Source organism: Acomys minous (assembly GCF_964271855.1).
Source record: "Acomys minous genome assembly, chromosome: 17".
In the NCBI taxonomy this organism is placed as follows: Eukaryota; Metazoa; Chordata; class Mammalia; order Rodentia; family Muridae; genus Acomys; species Acomys minous.
In genome coordinates, this window is record NC_140500.1 from 9,146,608 (window position 1) to 9,161,366 (window position 14,759).

At 42.1% G+C, this 14,759-nt stretch overlaps 1 long non-coding RNA gene across 3 annotated transcripts in view; it reads right to left on the reverse strand.

The window, feature by feature from the left end:
• LOC311588542 overlaps positions 1–14,759 on the reverse strand; it is a 172,834-nt gene that overhangs the window by 102,220 nt on the left and 55,855 nt on the right. For all 3 annotated transcript variants that reach the window (XR_014776241.1, XR_014776242.1, XR_014776243.1), the window contains exons 2-3: positions 8,426–8,572; positions 1,356–1,436 (exon numbers count right to left, since the gene is read on the reverse strand). This is a non-coding gene — a long non-coding RNA (uncharacterized lncRNA). The remainder of the gene's footprint in view (positions 1–1,355; positions 1,437–8,425; positions 8,573–14,759) is intronic.

A 14,759-nucleotide genomic window follows, 5' to 3' on the forward strand; every position in this document is an offset into this window, starting at 1 on the left:
ACTTGATCTTTTATATCTTATTTTACATAAGTAATCTTAACTATAATAACAGAAAAGCAAACAAGTACAGTACATAGCTTTTTTGTTTTGGTTTGGTTTTTTGCTTTTTCAAGACAGGGTTTCTCTGTGTAGTCTTGGCTGTCCTGGACTCACACTGTAGATCAGGCTGGCCTCCAACTCACAGGGATCCACCTGCCTCTGCCTCCTGACTGCTGGGATTAAAGGCGTGCGCCATCACTGCCCAGCATACGTAGCATTTTTTAAAGATTACATTTCCTAGTATAGCTTTTGTATTTCTGTAGTGTAGCAGGCATGTTAACCATGTTTGAGAAAGTCAACATATAGAACTTCTGCATTTATATTTCTTCCTCTCCCTAAGTTAGCTTAATTTGAGGAAAAATATAGAATATATATATGTACATATATGTGTGTGTATACATTTGATAAAATATATTGTGCATCCAAAATAAAAAATATTCTTGATATTTTAATTTACTAGATATGTTGTTATTTGAATTTATAAAATTTTACCAATGAAAGAAGAATGACTATAGATATTTTTCATGACTTTGTTTTTTTTTAAGTCACAGTCATTTTCATCTCATCCAAGTCCACCCCAAGACATATTATAATCAAACACTCAGTGGTAAATATGCAGGGATGATTTTTTCCTTTTTTTTTTTTTTTTAGTTTTTGAAACATATTTTATTAAATATTTTTTGTGTTTTACCTATACATTTCTGTATTACGGATATATACAATAAACTACCTATAGCAAGAAGAACCTTGACACAATCAGGAATTATATAAATGTTACATTCTTAGTGTGTTGGCTATTTGAATTTGGCAGCCTTCAAAAAAACATCTTTTCTATCTTGGTGTGTCTAAAATTCTGAATGTAAGTCAATATCTATCATATCTTGACATTATCAATTTAAAACATCTATCTAGACCTAAAAACATATTAACCATTTCCCCAGTTTTATTTGGGCCCCTACAAAGGTATCATTCATCCCAAATCAGCTGGAAGAAACCTTAGGAGAATGATGCCCCATTTCCTTTAAGGGGGTCAGATAGGTTTTTGGTTGCTTTCTTGGGCTATAGAGGGTTATTTTCAATGGGAGTTGGTTACAAGTTATTATTGGTCTTATTTAGATAGAAAACAAGGTTGAACTCAAGGATGTCTCTCTTTTCCTTTATCTTCCACTCTTAGGTTTGGAGATAGGGATTGAAAAGAAAGAAGGGGGGGTCTAGAAATATATAGGGATGATAGAACAAAAAGTAAATTAGCGAATCTACTCCTCAACCTAGTAGTTATTCTTAATGGTCATTTTTTCCCTTTTAGATAGACTTACCATCTTCCCTCAGTATTTTCAGTAATACTGTCCTGGATTTCCAAACTTCACCTTTTCAGTTACAGAATTTTGCTCCTGTTTCTAAGAGACAGAACAACAGCAGCCATTGTCAATCTCCTGAAATCATCCTCATTCTCCCAGCTTGTCCAAATGTCACTGCTTCTCAAAGATCACTCTGCATTAAAGAAACAAAGGATCCTCTGGTGTCTTTTTCTTACACATTGAAACCAAAACTGCTATGAGCAGGGCTCGCAAAATATGGATTCTCACTTTTTAAAAACTGATGATTTAATTTTGGTTATCTCCCATTAATTCCTTGGCCTTCCAATATTTTTCCTATGTGACCTTATAAGTGGCACATCACGAAATACCCCGTCAACATTTAACAAAATATGTGATCCTATATTCAATAGAGTATATTCAGTTCATCTTTTTGCATTTAAAATATGTGATTTCTGTCCTAATAATCTAACAGCAAAAGCTTTTCATCAAATTCTGGTTTTGAGTAAGAAGAGTATTAACTTTTATTTTATATCAAAACTTGGTTAATAGAGGCTGGAGAGATTGCTCAGCGGTTAAGAGCACTGGCTACTCTTCCAAGGAACCCAGGCTTAGTTCCTGGCACTCAACTGGCAGCTCACAACTATTTAAAATTCCAATTCCAGGAGATCTTAAGCCCCTGCTGACTTTCTCAGGCATCACACACACTTGGTGGACATAAATACATAAAGGCTGGGCAATCATATTCATAAAATAAGATAAATCTGAAGACAGTATTATTATTATTGTGTGTTATGGGCATTTTGCCTGCATGTATGTATATGCACTACGGGAGCACCAGGTGCCTGCACAGACCAGAACAGGGCATCGGATTCCCTGGAACTGGAGTTAGAGGTGGTTGTGAGCTTCCATGTGGATGCTGGGGATTGAACTCGAGTTCTCTGCAAAAGTAGCCAGCGCTCTTAGCCACTGAGGCATCTCTCCAGACTCTAAAAAATTTTTCATTGATTATTCTGAAAATTTCAAGATAGATATGGCAGCATTTATTTTGTCATTATTGCTGCCTAGCTTTATGACTCATACAACCTATAACTGAGCAACAGACTCTGGGAGTCAAAACACTGAGTCACTCCTTTCCTTTGCAGATGAGCTGAGAGCTGGAAATTAAGCAAACGTGTGAAGGCGCTAGCTCAAGTCCAGTCAGGTCACACCAGCCTGGTGGCTGCAGGGATCAGTCTTTGTCAGGCAGGGAAGACATAGGAGTCATGATTTAAACTATATGTGACGTCTCAACGTCCCCAAGTCCCTTGTGTGTCAGCTGCATGAGTCAACTGTTTAACTCTTCAGTCATTCCTAGGGCACCATACTATTCTAGTCAGTGAAAAATTTCAGCCAGTGCCTAAATATAATAAAATCATTTGATTTTTGCAAGTTCAAGTCCAGTCGAGTCCTCTGGAATTCATCCTCGAGAAGCCATGTGCTAATTCATAATAATGAACAAATGTGACCTTCATGGTCTCTCTTTTTTTTAACTTAAATTATTCATTCATTCATTTTTTCATTTACTTATTTTAGAATCCCACATGGCAATGAGATAGGGGGAAGGTGGCCAGGCCCAAGGTCTGAATCAAGAGCTCCTTGCAACCAATGGTTCCTGAGAGAGCACTCTTCACCAGGTTGTCTCATCCCAAGGGCTGTCTACTTACAGGGGACAGAGCATCCACGCAGGGACATCTAGTGGCACCAGGACCCACTGCACCCACCACCTTGTCAGCCTGCACTCTTCCTTGCTGTAGCCTAAGGACCAGAGTGAAATCTGGGTAGTGCTGTGTTTGCAACAGCAAACAAGGAGCAGAAAACACCCAAACAAAACAAAGCATTTGAACAGAAACTCCTTTTTTTCTACAATAACAGAAGTCCAGGCTTAGAGCTAAGACACGAAAGTAAAAGAATAGTGTTACAGAAATTAATCTTTGTAGGACCACTGAAGACTACAATAAACTAATTATCCTTTGTGTTGTAGAACATTAATTTTAATAGCTCTGCTTTATAAAGCACCATGACCGTAATAAGGAAACTAATAGAAAACTAATGACACATAGCACAGCTGAGATTATTAAAATGAAATAACAGTGAGTTTTAATTAAACTACTCAATATCCTTGCGATATTTTATGTGCCTTTTATATGAATTATTTTCCTTCTTTAAAAGACAGTAGAGAGCTTGAGAAAGGGCTCAGTGGTCTTCCAGAGGACCAGAGTCCAGTCCTCACACCCCAGAGCCTCACGCTGCTTTTAACTCATGCAGCAAGAGATCTGTATTCATTCTAGGCTCCTCTGTGCCTGCACACATAGATGGCTGAGCACATCCTCTCTGTGTGTCTCTGCCTCTGCCTCTGCCTCTGCCTCTGTCTGTTCTCTCTCTCTCTCTCTTTCTCTCTCTCTCTCTCTCTCTCTCTCTCTCTGTGTGTGTGTGTGTGTGTGTGTGTGTGTGTGTGTGTGTGTGTGAGAGAGAGAGAGAGAGAGAGAGAGAGAGACAGAGAGAGAGACAGAGAGAGAGACAGAGAGAGAGACAGAGAGACAGAGAGAGAAAAGAGAAAAATAAAATGCAGTGGAAATTGAGCAAAACAGAGTCTATTGTAAATACTACCTTTCCCATTTTCTCTGGTGCTGGTAAAAGAAAAGCACCTGCTTTTCTTAATTCGGCAGGGAGTCCTGGAAAGCCGGAGAACAAATGTGGGAAGAATGGGTATTTTGATCTTGGCTTCCAAGGAGGCTGTTTTAAGACCAAGAAGGGGCTAACACTTGGAGGATGGAATGTTCCAGGTCATCCCAGACACCTAACAGGTTTGGCAGGTTGGCTGGTTTGGTTTGGTTTGGTTTTGTTTTGTTGGAGACGGGGTCATTCTGTGTAGCTCTGACTGGCCTGGAACTCCCTATGTAGATCAGGCTGGCCTTAAACTCACAGCGATCCATCTGCTTCTGCCTGCCAAGTACTGGGGTTAAAGGTGTGTACCACCACACCTGGATGTGTTTTATATCTTGAATTAATTATTGGCCTTAGTCATTCCAAAAGAGCAGCTGGAGACCCTGCTAAAGCACAAACTCTTGAATGAATATTTTTCATCCAGCCTTCGACATGTAAACACCATTGGAGACTCCCTGGCAACGCCTCCAGCTCCTTTCTATACGCCTGTTTCCAGCACCAATGTTTGTCATGTTCCCACTTTGGGCTGACAGTAAGGCCGACCCACGTGCTTTGAGTCAGTTCACATTTAATGAAAACACTAGGATTAGACATAGGATTGCTGTCCTGCTATTAAACAATCTTCAGACTCTCATTTTTGTGTTAATGCTGTTTCTGGCTGTTCCAGTGCTGCCTTCCTCTTGGTGATCCCCCACTGATAAAAAGATCTGGCACTTGTTTTTATTGAGGAAAACTAAAATTGTTCAACATCTCTTTCCGTTCACTCCCAGATGATAAGTTAATCCAGTTTTTATGTGACTAACTCAAGTATCATGAATTGTATATAATTAGTGCATATAACAATAACACTAAGTGGAGCCCATATTAAGGCCACTGAATAACTCAGCTAAATAGGCGGAAAAAGAGCATCCAGTGGCCACTGAACCTGAATGAAGAAGATGAGGGAAACACATGATATGCTCATGTGTTCAATGAGCTGGCATGATAGTTGTGAAAATGTGTTCTTAAAAACTTGTGTGAGGGACATCAGATGGCTAACAGGTAAAGGTACTCACTGCCAAGACTGTGACATGAGTTCATTTCTGGAACCTTCAAGATAGAAGGAGAGAACTTCTGAAAGCTCTCTCTGACTTCTCCATGTGTGATGTGATATGTGCATATGTGCATACACACACACACACACACACACACATACAAACATAAATAAATATAATCTGTTTCAAAATCATTGGATTAGGAAGTCTACATTTCTCAATGTTTTCCTCTTATGTTGTCTCAAAATATCCCATCTGCCTATACTTTGCTCAAATGTCAATATCCAATAGCAATCATAGATAGAAGCTGGGCATGGTGGTGCATGCCTATAATCCCAGCACTCTGGGAGGCAGAGGCAGGTGGATCACTGTGAGTTTGATGTCAGCCTGGTCTACAAAGCAAGTCCAGAATATCCAAGGCTACACAGAGAAACCCTGTCTCAAAAACAAAACAAAATCATAGGTAGCAACTTTTTTTATTTGTAATCAAAGGCTAGTCTGGACTTTGGAGACGTGTAGGCTAACAAAGTCATCACCATGCTAAGTAACCCAACCTCGAACTCCTGATGCACCCCTGCCTGCACCTCCTGTACCAGGGTTACAGATACATACCACCAATGCCCAACAATGAATTCCCTCTATACAAGAAATATAACCTCATAATTCTCTCTCAAATGAAGGACAAAGCCTATGCCTCATCCTGCTGTTATTCTTACAGCAAATTTTATTAATGCATTATTTTATACATTAAAAATATCCTACAAAGAATTTGAAGCTATACACTAAAACACATAAAACAAAGTGATGAAATGTCAATCATAACACATTCCTGGGAAAATCCAAAGCACAGATGCAAAAGAGATAAAGTGAGAATCCAGAACATATATGTAACTGTGTGCATTCATGTTCATGTGTGTGCATAAACATATGCATATGCATTTGCATGTGTATATATGTATATGTGTATATATCTAAACATATATGTGTATACTGTTAGCATATGTGTGTGCATATCTACACATTTTGTGTATATATATGTCTACATAGATGTGATGTGTGTGCATATAAGTGTGTACACATTTGTAATATATGCAAGCATATTTATATGTGTGTATGATGTGTGTGCAGATATATTTTTATATGTGTATGTATGTGTGTATACACATTTGTGATATGTGTGCACAAATTTATATATGTGTGTATGTGTATATACCCAGATGTGATGTGTGTGTATATGTGCATGCATATATGTTGGTGTGTATGTGTGTGTGTGTTTGTGTGTGTGTGTGTGTGTGTGTGTGTGTGTGTACATTTTTCCCTTTCTCAGGTAGGAAAAGGAAAAAGCAGTTAGATGCTGAATGGCAAATAGGTTAGCAAGTAAAAGCACCTGCTGTCTACAGATGACCCAAACTCAATACCCAGGACACACACAGTGGGAGTGAAGAATTGTCCTCTGACCACACACAGTAGGAGTGAAGAATTTTCCTCTGACCACACACAGTAGGGGGAGTGAAGAATTGTCCTCTGACCACACACAGTAGGAGTGAAGAATTGTCCTCTGACCTCCACACTTGGGCTGTGGCCCATGCGAAATAAACAAACAAACACACACACAAACTGTGAGGTTTTGTTTCTTTCTAGGAAAAGATAGAAAGAAAGAAAATTACACTCAATTTTTGTTGCTGAAAAAAGAACCCCAGAGATGTAGCAAGGTCCTCGGGTAAGTTCAGCTTCTCTCATCTCTTAGAGCATAGCAGGAACTCCTCACTTAGGTCTCTCCCCGTGGGCACTCAGTTGGTGACAGTCACATCTTTGACACGGTCCTAATAATGTCAGGAGCTATCAGATCCCCTAAGGAAGTTCCTGTAGCAATACACACACACACACACACACACACACACACACACACACACACAAGTAGGGGGCAGAGAAGTTAGTGTCATGGTGGCCAAGAAGCAGAGAAAGGGATCCAGGAATAGATGTGGGCAAGGCACAGCCCCACGCATACCACTATGCTGGCTTAAATGAAAATCTTCCTTACAGGCTCAAGCCTTTGAACACTTGGTCCCCGGTTACTGGCACTGTCTGTGGAGGTTTACGGTGACGCTTTATTGGAAGAAGTATGCCACTTGAGGTGGACTTTAAGAGTTTAAGGATCCCAGTTTGCTCTCTCTGCTTTGTGTTTGTGATGGAGATGTAAGCTCTCCGAGCCCTCCTCCAGCTGCCCTGCTTGCGGCTCGCTGCCATGCCTCCCATGGGTGCATCCCTCTGCAACTGTAAAAACAATAAGTTCTTCTCTAAGTAGTTTCTGGCAGGAGTGTTCGTCACAGCAACAGAAAAGTAACTAATCCACTTTTTCCCCCCAATGAGGCCCACAGCCTGCCTTTTGCCACCTTATTAGGAAGCAATGCCCTGTATAATGAATCCATGAAAAAGGAATCTGTTCATTGCCTCAGAAATCCCATGGCCTAAAATAATAGTGTCTGTAAGCACCACACAGACAGACACTCCCAGAAGTATGCTTTAGTAGTTCACGAGACATTTCTCAATCCAAGCCGTTCGACAATTAATACCAGCAAAACTATAGCTGAAGAGATGGCCCAGCAGTTAAGAGCATGTACTGCCTCTACAGAGGACCCAAGTTCAATTCCCAGTGCCCACACTTGGTGGTACACAATTGCCTGGAGCTCCTGCTCTAGGGGATCTAATGCCTTCTTTTTGGATTCTTCTTGCACTTGCATTCATACATACAGAGACACACAGAGAGACGCAGACATACACACGTAATTCAAAACCAAACGCTATTAGCCATCCTACCTAGCATTTTTTTTTTAAGATTTTTTTATTATACAGCGTTCTACCCACACATACACTAGCAGGCCAGAAGAGGGCGCCAGATCTCACTATAGATGGCTGTGAGCCACCATGAGGTTGCTGGGAATTGAACTCAGGACCTTTGGAAGAGCAGACAATGTTCTTAACCACCGAGCCATCTCTGCAGCCCACCTACCTAGCATTCTTAATCTGAAATCTGAGGCTGAAAATGCTCTAAACCAACAAGAACTTTAATGTCAATGTGATACCACATATTGTAGAAAGTTACACACTTCACCTCATATGGGCACAGTCAAAGTGAGAATCCACTCCAGTGTATAGGATCGCTCTCAGTCTATTAAATAAGTGTGTGTGTGTGTGTGTGTGTGTGTGTGTGTGTGTGTGTGTGTGTGTGTGTGTGTAAAACACAGTGGACTTTGTGCTCATGTTTGGGTCCCCTCCCAAAGTATCTCATTATGTGTATGCAAGCATTCTAAAGTCAAAACGAGCAAGCACCCAGACGTTCGAAGGTCCAAGAGTCGGTTCTGTGTCCGTCACTCTGGCATGAGTTCCACCTTGTCCTCTTCAGGTGCAGCGACTGCCAGTCACAGGATGTCTCTGAGGTGGAGGCACAGAAGCAGATGTATCCAGTAGCTGGTGTACCTGTGGATGGAAAAGTCCGTGCCAAGGTTGGAGAGTGGGGCTGAGGGCTACTTTGTAAACTGTGTTGAGCACTTCGCTGATACAAGCTAACTCACCTCAAATTGACTGGAACAGATCCAGACATCCAAACCTGGCTGCTCAGAGACCAGTTTTTATGAATCGGAGTTGAATGTCATGCATATTTGGTTACCTTTTTAGTGCTAGCCATGTGAAATTAATTGACAGATAATTAAAACTATAAGATGCATATTACTGTATCTGGGATTACACTTTCTCAATGTCCCTTATCTGCTTTATATAATTTTGATGGTGGAACTGCTTTCTATAGTTTGACAGTGGTGCCATATAGATAAATATCTGATTTTTTATGGGGATCTTCATGTCAGAAAAGATAAGACTAGGAAAATATCCTGTGCTAACTGAAGTGTTCATACAATCCAGCTTTTTAGATTATCTCTCTTTTTTTTTTAACCTTTGCTGAAACTCCTTATCACAGATTTTTTATTATTTAATTAATTTATTCAGATTACAACTCAATTGTTATCCCATCACTTGTATCCTCCCATCCCTCCCTCCCGCTTTCACCCTATTCCCCTCCTTTAGGTCTAAGACTGAGGGGGACCTCCTCCCCCACTATATGGTCATAGGCTATCAAGTCTCATCTTGGGAGCCTGCTTATTCTTCTTGGGGTGCCCTCAGGCCTCCCCACCAACGGGAGGTGGTCAAATATGGGGCATCAGAGTTCATGTCAGATTCAGTCCCTGCTCTCCACATAACTGTGGAGAATGTGCTGTCCATTGGGTAGATCAGAGTAGGGGTTCGATGTTTACTGCATGTATTGTCCTTGGTTAGTGCAATAGTTTGAGCAGAGCCCCCTGGGCCCCGATCCACCTGACATATTTCCCCTACATGACGCATGTTTTCTCTCATATATGGAACCTATACATGTATGTGATACCCCGTGCATGCAGCATAAAAACAGAAATAGGGCTTTGGGGGTGGGGGAAGGGACTAACACGGAGAGGGATAAGACAGCATAGTGATGAGTGGTACATAAGGCCCAGTGATATCATGACGGTGTCATAATAAAACCTGTTACCTTGCATGAGAAGATTAAGGAAGAGTCAAACGCCCGGAGCTTTTTGTGCCTTTGTGCTGGGGTGGGGGGAGGGAGCTGCTTCCCTTGCAAGGAGAGTCAGTGGGTCTTTGCTGACTGGGTGCCCCCACGAGGGAGATAAGGAATTTAGCTGCTCTGACTTCCAGCAATCAGGCCGCTGTGGCTGACTCACGAGCAACCAGGTGCTTCCTTATTTATACAACTTTCACAGAGCAGAGAGAGACTAATGATTATCCAAAGGGTACAGAGCATGTGTTTGGTTTTTTCATTACTTGCCCAGGGTTACAAGTTAAGTTACAATTAGAAAATACAAACAGAACAGATTTTATTATTATTACTAGTCCTGTAACTCAAGTTTAAAGAATCTAAAGAATGTCTTCTCCAAAGCAAACGTTTGTTATAGGACAGTCTGCATTTAGACTGGCAGTATGTGCAGTTTGAGAGGATCCCAGACAAACAGAAAATATCTGAACTGGTCTTTTTATGAATAGCAAATATGAACACCTAACTTAATGTTTCATCATCTATACTATAAAATAAGAAAATCTTATTTTAGTCAATTTATTTTATTTTCTGACTTTTATTTCTCTAGGGGTGTATCCTGTATGACTCCCTGTCTTTAGATTACATCTTTAGAGAGCTCTAAGCCTATAATAAAAAGAGACCTTGAATCTGTAATCTATTCTCCTGGCCAGCCCAAGTTTGTCAATTGTCTCTGTTTGCCCTGCACTAATTATACTGTTTGAGTTTGCTCAGGGGCAAGATACCCCAAGAAGATTCCTGGAGTGATGCCCTTATCTAGCTATGTGCTTATCTGTGCTTAATGATCTCCAGAGAATAAGGGAGACTTCCAAAGAGCAGCCAAATAAAGCAAATTCTGAGATTTTCCTAAAAAGACTCCCACGTAATTTCTCTCAGGAAGAGACATAAACTGAATCATAATGCAACGCGCAGAGACCAAAGCCCAAAGGTTACAGATAGAGGATTGCAGCAATCCTCTCAGCTTTGCTGGAACTGTGTCAAGCAGCTGTGCTGGCTTCATGACTCTCACCATGACTCCAGTGGATATGGCTGTGCCACCTTTGTGTCGTTGCACAGAAAACAGGGATAGCAACTGCAAACCCACCATTGGGTTATTTATTTACTTACTTACTTACTTATTTTCTCTCTGTGTGTATAGGTGCCTATATGTGTGCCTACACATGTGTGTGTGCAGGTACATTGCATGTATGTGTGTGGATGTGTGTACATATGTGTCTGAGTAGAAGTCAGAAGACAACCTCAGGAACCATCAACCTTTGGTTTATTTGTAAAAATAGTTATTTTTTGTATATGAGTGTTTTAATGCATGTATATATGTACACCAAATGCCTGCTTGGTATCTGCAGAGGTCACACGAGCATGTCAGATCCCCTAGAACTGGACTTACAGACAACTGTCAGCCATGAGTAGGTGCTGAGAACAGAACCCAGGTCCTCTGCAAAAAGCCAGTGGTCTTAACCAGTGAGCTATCTCTCCTGCATCCACCTTATCTTCTGAGACAGCGTCTCTCACTGGCCTGGATGTTTCCAGTTAGACAAGGCTAGCCGGCCAGCAAGCTACAGGGGTCCACCTGTCTCCACCTTCCCAGTCTCTAGCATTTTTACCTGGGTTCTGGAAAGGGAACGCAGGTTCTTTGAGCCATTTCCCCAGCCCCACATCCCGTCTCATGAAATAGCATGACTGATATAACAAGCGTGGACTTGCTTCTGCTTTAAACCAGAACTCCTATCCATTTATCCACAAATTTCGGGAATTCCTTGTTTTTAATAGCTGAATAGTATTCCATAGTGTATATGTACCACAGTTTCTTTATCCATTCTTCTATTGAGGGACACTTAGGCTGTTTCCATGTTCTGGCTATTATGAATAAGGCTGCTATGCACATGGTTGAGCAAATTTTCTTGCTGTGTGCTGGAGCATCTTCTGGGTATATTCCAAGATGTAACAAGAATAAATTAATAAAGGAGGAAAAAAATAAATAAATAAATAAATAAATAAATAAATAAATAAACCAGAACTCCTAAATGCCCATGCAATGACTGCAGTTCCCAAACATAGCACCTGTCCTAGGGTGCAGTGTCCTAGGGGACAACTCAAATCAGCAAAGGGAAACCTTGACTGGCGTCACCGAAGTAAACTCAGAACTTCAGGCACTTTAGTATCAAGGATACGACTTATTCCAAGTAAATTTTCTACAAAAAAAGAGCTTTCCTCTCTAAAAATTCATTGCCACATATGAAATGCAGCTGGAACTCACGTCAGCTAAAGAGTATTCCATCTTACATAAACACGGTTTTTTAAAAATTAAAAGAAACAATGAGGTTCCATATGGAGAAAGAAGACAGTGACAATGTGCGCAGGGTACAAACCCCACAAATGATACCAGGAGCGTCTGCACAGCTGTGCCGCTTGACTGCCTTGGTCCGTGCCCAGCATTGTGAACAGCACCAGGGGAAGATGACGAGCTATTCTTTTGGACTTTGGAAACATAACAGGGGAAACCTAGTACAAGAGCCATTGAGTTGGCAGATGAGATAAAAGGCTTATGTCAAATTCAAGATGAAGGTGTGGGCTGGGAGAGCTAGAAAGTTCCCGCTCTCAGAAGACAGGAGCTATTGTACATTTTGGGAGCACCAAGAGTGTGGTGGTTGGGAAGGATAGCAGGCTACCAAGAAGAGACTTGATATCCTATGAGCGTATACAGGGGGAGGAGGTCCCCCTCAGTCACAGTCATAGGGGAAGAGAGTAAGGGGAAAATGGGAAGGAGGGAGGAATGGGAGGATACAAGGGATGGGATAACAGTTGAGATGTAATATGAGTAAACTAATAAACTATATTTTTTAAAAGTGTGGTGGTTGGAGCTGTGTGCCTTTGTGCCTTGCATGCCTCGGGCCATGGATTCGATTCCACAGAAAAGGTGATTATTACATCCAGAGAAGGCATAACACATAATCATAAGATCAGACAACAAAGAAACGCATGGAAATTAAAACATAAATGCCTCCCAGTCCTGTAGTTGAACCCAATCCCTATTGCTCGACCATGTTCATGCGTTTAACTCTTAGACAGAAATCTCCTGAGAACAGGGAGATTGTAACTTCTCACACACAAAAAAAAAATCCCTTTCTTGAGATCAACAATTTCCAGGGATTTCATTTGCCTTCCAGATAGGAGAGGTGGGAACTGAAGTTTCCCAGGGGATGGCAGCGGAAGGGGGTAGCAAGTCACATCCAAGTACAAGACCCTATGAAGCTCACTGTGAAGGGTTGGGAGGCTGCAAACCCAGGCCCAGAGAATCTCAGGCTATCTTCCACCCCTTAACAGCCATCCATTGGCCTCTGTATTTGACCTAACTAATATTTGTAAGTATCAAGAGAAACCAACCCAGAAACTAATCAATGCAGTCAGATAGCAAAGGAAACCAACAGCAGAGATCTCCCAACAACCTGCAGGCTTCACTAAAGTATTTTTTAAATGCCTTGATTTAGGACTTCTTCTGTCCTTTATTAAAAAGCAAAACCATGAATCCATTTTTGGGGGGCAACCTGAATCCATAGTCCTAGGCTGTGCATACCCATATTTGACTAAAAATAATCCCTTATGTTTGGATTCCCAGAAGAGAGAGAGAGAGAGAGGAGAGAGATGGGAGAGAGAGAGAGAGAGAGAGAGAGAGAGAGAGAGAGAGAGAGAGATGGGGAGAGAGAGAGAGATGGGGGGAGAGAGGGGGGGGAGGAGGGAGGGGATCCTTAGTTCCAGGGAGATGAGGCTTGCTCTCCATCAACAGAACAGAATTCACTAATGCCTCATGCAGGTCAGATTGTCACATATGCCTAGTCACTGTTTCCCTGGGGTAACGTGACATTTGCCATTGAGTGTTCATGTCTTAATATCCAGGTGCAGAGGAAACGAGGGAACATTCTACAAGAGAACACTCAGAGCTGACAAAGCGACACAGGTGATAAGGGTCTGTGAGTCTGACCAGCTGGGTCCAGTCACAGCTCCGTGACCAACTGGGTCGTCTTAAACAAATAATATCCTCTCCGAACCTTAATCCCTTAGCAGTATAAGGCAGGGCTAAAAGCAAGACCCATAAAGTAAGGGCTTTGTGTACAGGGTAAGAGTTCATGCAAGTCAAATCTTTCATACACTCTTGTATGTTGTTGCAGCTCATTAGATTGTTTGGGAAGCCACTGCATTTTATCTTCCTCAAAGACTGGGACTTTCTTGGTAGCAGGCACTAACGTCTCAGTTCTTTCCCTCCACACAATCTCTCTGTCGTCGTCTTCATCATTAGTGTGCATGCATGTGCATGCAGGCAGCTACCCGAGGACTTCCTGGAGTTAGCATTACAGGAGGCTGTGAACCATCCAACATGAGAGCTAGGAAGGCAACTCAGGACCTCTGCAAGATCAGTCAGTGCTCTAACCATCTCTGAGCCATCTCTCCAGGCCCCGTCCCCCCAATCCTTTGATAAATGTCTTTGGAGTGCAGTGAAAGAAATCACTGAACTATAAAACTTAACTTTTAGCTTCTTCCATGAGTCAGTGTCTGAGTCCAGTTTCCTGGGCTTAGAGACTTATTTTCTCACAAAACAGGAAGCGTGGGGTGGGAAAGGTCTAAGGGTTCACTGATGGTATGGCTCAAAGACGCCATCAGGGATCACTGATCAGCGTCATCCTGAAACTGGCCGTGAGATGACAGCCAGCCCTTGCTCCCTCTGCTCTTCCGTGTAAAAGGGCATATGTGCTGGGTGTAGACTAGCCACAGCCACTGAGGGGCGGGCCCCCACACAGTGACTAGCTGAGGCCTATGGCTCTCCATCATGGCAGTACTCTTTACCTGCTTTGGCAGCACTCTGTGTGTGTGTCCATGTGGATGAGCACATGTGCGTGTTTCACCTTGAGCTTTTTGGTGGTGGTGGTTTGTGGGGGGTTGGCGGGGCGGAGCGGGCAGGGGGGAGGGGGATTAGCCTGGAGCTAGCTCTCCCAAGCAGGCTAGGTTGGCAAGCCTAATGACCACCAGCCATGT